Source organism: Cetorhinus maximus, chromosome 31 (assembly GCF_964194155.1).
Source record: "Cetorhinus maximus chromosome 31, sCetMax3.hap1.1, whole genome shotgun sequence".
Lineage (NCBI taxonomy): Eukaryota > Metazoa > Chordata > Chondrichthyes > Lamniformes > Cetorhinidae > Cetorhinus > Cetorhinus maximus.
The window spans coordinates 1,986,299-1,996,446 of record NC_135909.1 but is presented as its reverse complement, the minus strand read 5'-3'; positions in this window follow the sequence as shown (position 1 = coordinate 1,996,446).

Sequence of the window (10,148 nt, the reverse complement as noted above, 5' to 3'; positions counted from 1 at the left end):
ACTCCCTATGGGTCAGTGACAGGTGGGACTGTGACACTCTCTATGAGTCAGTAACAGGTGGGTCTGTGACACTCTCTATGGGTCAGTAACAGGTGGGTCTGTGACACTCTCTCTGGGTCAGTAACAGGTGGGACTGTGACACTCTCTATGGGTCAGTAACAGGTGGGTCTGTGACCTCACTATGGGTCAGTAACAGGTCGGACTGTGACAATCTCTATGGGTTAGTAACAGGTGTGACTGTGACACTCTATGGGTCAGTAACAGGTGTGACTGTGACACTCTCTATGGGTCAGTAACAGGTGGGACTGTGACACTCTCTATGGGTAAGTAACAGGTGTGACTGTGACACTCTCTATGGGTCAGTAACAGGTGGGTCTGTGACACTCTCTATGGGTAAGTAACAGGTGTGACTGTGACACTCTCTATGGGTCAGTAACAGGTGAGTCTGTGACACTCTCTATGGGTCAGTAACAGGTGGGACTGTGACACTCTCTATGAGTCAGTAACAGGTGGGTCTGTGACACTCTGTGAGTCGGTAACGGGTGGGTCTGTGACACTCTCTATGAGTCAGTAACAGGTGGGACTGTGACACTCTCTATGGGTCAGTAAAAGGTGGGTCTGTGACACTCTCTATGGGTCAGTAACAGGTGTGACTGTGACACTCTCTATGGGTCAGTAACAGGTGTGACTGTGACACTCTCTACGGGTCAGTAACAGGTGGGTCTGTGACACTCTCTATGGGTCAGTAAAGGGTGGGACTGTGACACTCTCTATGGGTCAGTAACAGGTGGGTCTGTGACACTCTCTATGGGTCAGTAACAGGTGGGACTGTGACACTCTCTATGGGTCAGTAACAGGTGTGACTGTGACACTCTCTACGGGTCAGTAACAGGTGGGTCTGTGACACTCTCTATGGGTAAGTAACAGGTGTGACTGTGACACTCTCTATGGGTCAGTAACAGGTGAGTCTGTGACACTCTCTATGGGTCAGTAACAGGTGTGACTGTGACACTCTCTATGGGTCAGTAACAGGTGTGACTGTGACACTCTCTATGGGTCAGTAACAGGTGGGACTGTGACACTCTCTATGAGTCAGTAACAGGTGAGTCTGTGACACTCTCTATGGGTCAGTAACAGGTGGGTCTGTGACACTCTCTATGGGTCAGTAACAGGTGGGACTGTGACACTCTCTATGGGTCAGTAACAGGTGGGACTGTGACACTCTCTATGGGTCAGTAACAGGTGGGACTGTGGCACTCTCTATGGGTCAGTAACAGGTGGGACTGTGACACTCTCTATGAGTCAGTAACAGGTGGGACTGTGACACTCTGTATGGGTCAGTAACAGGTGGGACTGTGACATTCTCTATGGGTCAGTAACAAGTGGGTCTGTGACACTCTCTATGGGTCAGTAACAGGTGTGACTGTGACACTCTCTATGGGTCAATATCAGGTGTGACTGTGACACTCTCTATGGGTCAATATCAGGTGTGACTGTGGCACTCTCTATGGGTCAGTAACAGGTGGGACTGTGACACTCTCTATGAGTCAGTAACAGGTGGGACTGTGACACTCTCTATGGGTCAGTAACAGGTGGGACTGTGACACTCTCTATGGGTCAGTAACAGGTGGGACTGTGACACTCTCTATGAGTCAGTAACAGGTGGGACTGTGACACTCTCTATGGGTCAGTAACAGGTGGGACTGTGACACTCTCTATGGGTCAGTAACAAGTGGGTCTGTGACACTCTCTATGGGTCAGTAACAGGTCTGACTGTGACACTCTCTATGGGTCAATATCAGGTGTGACTGTGACACTCTCTATGGGTCACTATCAGGTGTGACTGTGACACTCTCTATGGGTCAGTAACAGGTGGGACTGTGACACGCCCTATGGGTCAGTAACAGGTGGGTCTGTGACACTCTCTATGGGTCAATAACAGGTGTGACTGTGACACTCTCTATGGGTCAGTAACAGGTGTGACTATGACACTCTCTCTGGGTAAGTAACAGGTGTGACTGTGACACTCTCTATGGGTCAGTAACAGGTGGGTCTGTGACACTCTCTATGGGTAAGTAACAGGTGTGACTGTGACACTCTCTATGGGTCAGTAACAGGCGTGTCATGACACTCCCTATGGGTCAGTGACAGGTGGGACTGTGACACTCTCTATGAGTCAGTAACAGGTGGGTCTGTGACACTCTCTATGGGTCAGTAACAGGTGGGTCTGTGACACTCTCTCTGGGTCAGTAACAGGTGGGACTGTGACACTCTCTATGGGTCAGTAACAGGTGGGTCTGTGACCTCACTATGGGTCAGTAACAGGTCGGACTGTGACAATCTCTATGGGTTAGTAACAGGTGTGACTGTGACACTCTATGGGTCAGTAACAGGTGTGACTGTGACACTCTCTATGGGTCAGTAACAGGTGGGACTGTGACACTCTCTATGGGTAAGTAACAGGTGTGACTGTGACACTCTCTATGGGTCAGTAACAGGTGGGTCTGTGACACTCTCTATGGGTAAGTAACAGGTGTGACTGTGACACTCTCTATGGGTCAGTAACAGGTGAGTCTGTGACACTCTCTATGGGTCAGTAACAGGTGGGACTGTGACACTCTCTATGAGTCAGTAACAGGTGGGTCTGTGACACTCTGTGAGTCGGTAACGGGTGGGTCTGTGACACTCTCTATGAGTCAGTAACAGGTGGGACTGTGACACTCTCTATGGGTCAGTAAAAGGTGGGTCTGTGACACTCTCTATGGGTCAGTAACAGGTGTGACTGTGACACTCTCTATGGGTCAGTAACAGGTGTGACTGTGACACTCTCTACGGGTCAGTAACAGGTGGGTCTGTGACACTCTCTATGGGTCAGTAAAGGGTGGGACTGTGACACTCTCTATGGGTCAGTAACAGGTGGGTCTGTGACACTCTCTATGGGTCAGTAACAGGTGGGACTGTGACACTCTCTATGGGTCAGTAACAGGTGTGACTGTGACACTCTCCACGGGTCAGTAACAGGTGGGTCTGTGACACTCTCTATGGGTAAGTAACAGGTGTGACTGTGACACTCTCTATGGGTCAGTAACAGGTGAGTCTGTGACACTCTCTATGGGTCAGTAACAGGTGTGACTGTGACACTCTCTATGGGTCAGTAACAGGTGTGACTGTGACACTCTCTATGGGTCAGTAACAGGTGGGACTGTGACACTCTCTATGAGTCAGTAACAGGTGAGTCTGTGACACTCTCTATGGGTCAGTAACAGGTGGGTCTGTGACACTCTCTATGGGTCAGTAACAGGTGGGACTGTGACACTCTCTATGGGTCAGTAACAGGTGGGACTGTGACACTCTCTATGGGTCAGTAACAGGTGGGACTGTGGCACTCTCTATGGGTCAGTAACAGGTGGGACTGTGACACTCTCTATGAGTCAGTAACAGGTGGGACTGTGACACTCTGTATGGGTCAGTAACAGGTGGGACTGTGACACTCTCTATGGGTCAGTAACAAGTGGGTCTGTGACACTCTCTATGGGTCAGTAACAGGTGTGACTGTGACACTCTCTATGGGTCAATATCAGGTGTGACTGTGACACTCTCTATGGGTCAATATCAGGTGTGACTGTGGCACTCTCTATGGGTCAGTAACAGGTGGGACTGTGACACTCTCTATGAGTCAGTAACAGGTGGGACTGTGACACTCTCTATGGGTCAGTAACAGGTGGGACTGTGACACTCTCTATGGGTCAGTAACAGGTGGGACTGTGACACTCTCTATGAGTCAGTAACAGGTGGGACTGTGACACTCTCTATGGGTCAGTAACAGGTGGGACTGTGACACTCTCTATGGGTCAGTAACAAGTGGGTCTGTGACACTCTCTATGGGTCAGTAACAGGTGTGACTTTGACACTCTCTATGGGTCAATATCAGGTGTGACTGTGACACTCTCTATGGGTCACTATCAGGTGTGACTGTGGCACTCTCTATGGGTCAGTAACAGGTGGGACTGTGACACTCTCTATGGGTCAGTAACAGGTGGGACTGTGACACTCTCTATGAGTCAGTAACAGGTGGGACTGTGACACTCTCTATGGGTCAGTAACAAGTGGGTCTGTGACACTCTCTATGGGTCAATATCAGGTGTGACTGTGACACTCTCTATGGGTCAATATCAGGTGTGACTGTGACACTCTCTATGGGTCAGTAACAGGTGGGACTGTGACACGCCCTATGGGTCAGTAACAGGTGTGACTGCGACACTCTCTATGGGTCAGTAACAGGTGTGACTGTGACACGCCCTATGGGTCAGTAACAGGTGTGACTGCGACACTCTCTATGGGTCAGTAACAGGTGGGACTGTGACACTCTCTATGGGTTAGAAACAGGTGTGACTGTGACACTCTCTATGGGTCAGTAACAGGTGGGACTGTGACACTCTCTATGGGTCAGTAACAGGTGGGACTGTGACACTCTCTATGGGTCAGTAACAGGTGGGTCTGTGACACTCTCTATGGGTCAGTAACAGGTGGGTCTGTGACACTCTCTTTGGGTCAGTAACAGGTGTGACTGTGACACTCTCTATGGGTCAGTAACAGGTGTGACTGTGACACTCTCTATGAGTCAGTAACAGGTGTGACTGTGACACTCTCTATGAGTCAGTAACAGGTGTAACTGTGACACTCTCTATGAGTCAGTAGCAGGTGGGTCTGTGACACTCTCTATGGGTCAGTAACAGGTGTGACTGTGACACTCTCTATGGGTCAGTAACAGGTGGGACTGTGAGACTCCCTATGGGTCAGTAACAGGTGGGTCTGTGACACTCTCTATGGGTCAGTAACAGGTGTGACTGTGACACTCTCTATGGGTCAGTAACAGGTGGGACTGTGACACTCTCTATGAGTCAGTAACAGGTGGGTCTGTGACACTCTCTATGGGTCAGTAAAGGGTGGGACTGTGACACTCTCTACGGGTCAGTAACAGGTGGGTCTGTGACAGTCTCTATGGGTCAATAACAGGTGGGACTGTGACACTCTCTATGGGTAACAGGTGTGACTGTGACACTCTCTATGGGTCAGTAACAGGTGTGACTGTGACACTCTCTATGGGTCAGTAACAGGTGTGTCTGTGACACTCTCTATGGGTCAATAACAGGTGTGACTGTGACACTCTCTATGGGTCAGTAACAGGTGTGACTATGACACTCTCTATGGGTAAGTAACAGCTGTGACTGTGACACTCTCTATGGGTCAGTAACAGGTGGGTCTGTGACACTCTCTATGGGTAAGTAACAGGTGTGACTGTGACACTCTCTATGGGTCAGTAACAGGTGGGACTGTGACACTCTCTATGAGTCAGTAACAGGTGGGTCTGTGAGACTCTCTATGGGTCAGTAAAGGGTGTGACTGTGACACTCTCTATGGGTCAGTAACAGGTGTGACTGTGACACTCTCTATGAGTCAGTAACAGGTGTGACTGTGACACTCTCTATGAGTCAATAGCAGGTGGGTCTGTGACACTCTCTATGGGTCAGTAACAGGTGGGACTGTGAGACTCTCAATGGGTCAGTAACAGGTGGGACTGTGACACTCTCTATGAGTCAGTAACAGGTGTGACTGTGACACTCTCTATGAGTCAATAGCAGGTGGGTCTGTGACACTCTCTATGGGTCAGTAACAGGTGGGACTGTGACACTCTCTATGGGTCAGTAACAGGTGGGACTGTGACACTCTCTATGGGTCAGCAACAGGTGTGACTGTGACACTCTCTATGGGTCAGTAACAGGTGGGACTGTGACACTTTCTATGGGTCAGTAACAGGTGGGTCTGTGACACTCTCTATGGGTCAATAACAGGTGTGACTGTGACACTCTCTATGGGTCAGTAACAGGTGTGACTATGACACTCTCTATGGGTAAGTAACAGGTGTGACTGTGACACTCTATATGGGTCAGTAACAGGTGGGTCTGTGACACTCTCTATGGGTAAGTAACAGGTGTGACTGTGACACTCTCTATGGGTCAGTAACAGGTGGGTCTGTGACACTCTCTATGGGTAAGTAACAGGTGTGACTGTGACACTCTCTATGGGTCAGTAACAGGTGGGACTGTGACACTCTCTATGAGTCAGTAACAGGTGGGTCTGTGAGACTCTCTATGGGTAAGTAACAGGTGTGACTGTGACACTCTCTATGGGTCAGTAACAGGTGGGACTGTGACACTCTCTATGAGTCAGTAACAGGTGGGTCTGTGAGACTCTCTATGGGTCAGTAAAGGGTGTGACTGTGACACTCTCTATGGGTCCGTAACAGGTGTGACTGTGACACTCTCTATGAGTCAGTAACAGGTGTGACTGTGACACTCTCTATGAGTCAATAGCAGGTGGGTCTGTGACACTCTCTATGGGTCAGTAACAGGTGGGACTGTGAGACTCTCTATGGGTCAGTAACAGGTGGGACTGTGACACTCTCTATGAGTCAGTAACAGGTGTGACTGTGACACTCTCTATGAGTCAATAGCAGGTGGGTCTGTGACACTCTCTATGGGTCAGTAACAGGTGTGACTGTGACACTCTCTATGGGTCAGTAACAGGTGGGACTGTGAGACTCTCTATGGGTCGGTAACAGGTGGGACTGTGACACTTTCTGTGGGTCAGTAACAGGTGGGTCTGTGACACTTTCTATGGGTCAGTAACAGGTGGGTCTGTGACACTCTCTATGGGTCAATAACAGGTGTGACTGTGACACTCTCTATGGGTCAGTAACAGGTGGGACTGAGAGACTCTCTATGGGTCAGTAACAGGTGGGACTGTGACACTCTCTATGAGTCAGTAACAGGTGTGACTGTGACACTCTCTATGAGTCAATAGCAGGTGGGTCTGTGACACTCTCTATGGGTCAGTAACAGGTGGGACTGTGACACTCTCTATGGGTCAGTAACAGGTGGGACTGTGAGACTCTCTATGGGTCGGTAACAGGTGTGACTGTGACACTCTCTATGGGTCAGTAACAGGTGGGACTGTGACACTTTCTATGGGTCAGTAACAGGTGGGTCTGTGACACTCTCTATGGGTCAATAACAGGTGTGACTGTGACACTCTCTATGGGTCAGTAACAGGTGTGACTATGACACTCTCTCTGGGTAAGTAACAGGTGTGACTGTGACACTCTCTATGGGTCAGTAACAGGTGGGTCTGTGACACTCTCTATGGGTAAGTAACAGGTGTGACTGTGACACTCTCTATGGGTCAGTAACAGGTGTGTCATGACACTCCCTATGGGTCAGTGACAGGTGGGACTGTGACACTCTCTATGAGTCAGTAACAGGTGGGTCTGTGACACTCTCTATGGGTCAGTAACAGGTGGGTCTGTGACACTCTCTCTGGGTCAGTAACAGGTGGGACTGTGACACTCTCTATGGGTCAGTAACAGGTGGGTCTGTGACCTCACTATGGGTCAGTAACAGGTCGGACTGTGACAATCTCTATGGGTTAGTAACAGGTGTGACTGTGACACTCTATGGGTCAGTAACAGGTGTGACTGTGACACTCTCTATGGGTCAGTAACAGGTGGGACTGTGACACTCTCTATGGGTAAGTAACAGGTGTGACTGTGACACTCTCTATGGGTCAGTAACAGGTGGGTCTGTGACACTCTCTATGGGTAAGTAACAGGTGTGACTGTGACACTCTCTATGGGTCAGTAACAGGTGAGTCTGTGACACTCTCTATGGGTCAGTAACAGGTGGGACTGTGACACTCTCTATGAGTCAGTAACAGGTGGGTCTGTGACACTCTGTGAGTCGGTAACGGGTGGGTCTGTGACACTCTCTATGAGTCAGTAACAGGTGGGACTGTGACACTCTCTATGGGTCAGTAAAAGGTGGGTCTGTGACACTCTCTATGGGTCAGTAACAGGTGTGACTGTGACACTCTCTATGGGTCAGTAACAGGTGTGACTGTGACACTCTCTACGGGTCAGTAACAGGTGGGTCTGTGACACTCTCTATGGGTCAGTAAAGGGTGGGACTGTGACACTCTCTATGGGTCAGTAACAGGTGGGTCTGTGACACTCTCTATGGGTCAGTAACAGGTGGGACTGTGACACTCTCTATGGGTCAGTAACAGGTGTGACTGTGACACTCTCTACGGGTCAGTAACAGGTGGGTCTGTGACACTCTCTATGGGTAAGTAACAGGTGTGACTGTGACACTCTCTATGGGTCAGTAACAGGTGAGTCTGTGACACTCTCTATGGGTCAGTAACAGGTGTGACTGTGACACTCTCTATGGGTCAGTAACAGGTGTGACTGTGACACTCTCTATGGGTCAGTAACAGGTGGGACTGTGACACTCTCTATGAGTCAGTAACAGGTGAGTCTGTGACACTCTCTATGGGTCAGTAACAGGTGGGTCTGTGACACTCTCTATGGGTCAGTAACAGGTGGGACTGTGACACTCTCTATGGGTCAGTAACAGGTGGGACTGTGACACTCTCTATGGGTCAGTAACAGGTGGGACTGTGGCACTCTCTATGGGTCAGTAACAGGTGGGACTGTGACACTCTCTATGAGTCAGTAACAGGTGGGACTGTGACACTCTCTATGGGTCAGTAACAGGTGGGACTGTGACATTCTCTATGGGTCAGTAACAAGTGGGTCTGTGACACTCTCTATGGGTCAGTAACAGGTGTGACTGTGACACTCTCTATGGGTCAATATCAGGTGTGACTGTGACACTCTCTATGGGTCAATATCAGGTGTGACTGTGGCACTCTCTATGGGTCAGTAACAGGTGGGACTGTGACACTCTCTATGAGTCAGTAACAGGTGGGACTGTGACACTCTCTATGGGTCAGTAACAGGTGGGACTGTGACACTCTCTATGGGTCAGTAACAGGTGGGACTGTGACACTCTCTATGAGTCAGTAACAGGTGGGACTGTGACACTCTCTATGGGTCAGTAACAGGTGGGACTGTGACACTCTCTATGGGTCAGTAACAAGTGGGTCTGTGACACTCTCTATGGGTCAGTAACAGGTGTGACTGTGACACTCTCTGTGGGTCAATATCAGGTGTGACTGTGACACTCTCTATGGGTCACTATCAGGTGTGACTGTGACACTCTCTATGGGTCAGTAACAGGTGGGACTGTGACACTTTCTATGGGTCAGTAACAGGTGGGTCTGTGACACTCTCTATGGGTCAATAACAGGTGTGACTGTGACACTCTCTATGGGTCAGTAACAGGTGTGACTATGACACTCTCTCTGGGTAAGTAACAGGTGTGACTGTGACACTCTCTATGGGTCAGTAACAGGTGGGTCTGTGACACTCTCTATGGGTAAGTAACAGGTGTGACTGTGACACTCTCTATGGGTCAGTAACAGGCGTGTCATGACACTCCCTATGGGTCAGTGACAGGTGGGACTGTGACACTCTCTATGAGTCAGTAACAGGTGGGTCTGTGACACTCTCTATGGGTCAGTAACAGGTGGGTCTGTGACACTCTCTCTGGGTCAGTAACAGGTGGGACTGTGACACTCTCTATGGGTCAGTAACAGGTGGGTCTGTGACCTCACTATGGGTCAGTAACAGGTCGGACTGTGACAATCTCTATGGGTTAGTAACAGGTGTGACTGTGACACTCTATGGGTCAGTAACAGGTGTGACTGTGACACTCTCTAAGGGTCAGTAACAGGTGGGACTGTGACACTCTCTATGGGTAAGTAACAGGTGTGACTGTGACACTCTCTATGGGTCAGTAACAGGTGGGTCTGTGACACTCTCTATGGGTAAGTAACAGGTGTGACTGTGACACTCTCTATGGGTCAGTAACAGGTGAGTCTGTGACACTCTCTATGGGTCAGTAACAGGTGGGACTGTGACACTCTCTATGAGTCAGTAACAGGTGGGTCTGTGACACTCTGTGAGTCGGTAACGGGTGGGTCTGTGACACTCTCTATGAGTCAGTAACAGGTGGGACTGTGACACTCTCTATGGGTCAGTAAAAGGTGGGTCTGTGACACTCTCTATGGGTCAGTAACAGGTGTGACTGTGACACTCTCTATGGGTCAGTAACAGGTGTGACTGTGACACTCTCTACGGGTCAGTAACAGGTGGGTCTGTGACACTCTCTATGGGTCAGTAAAGGGTG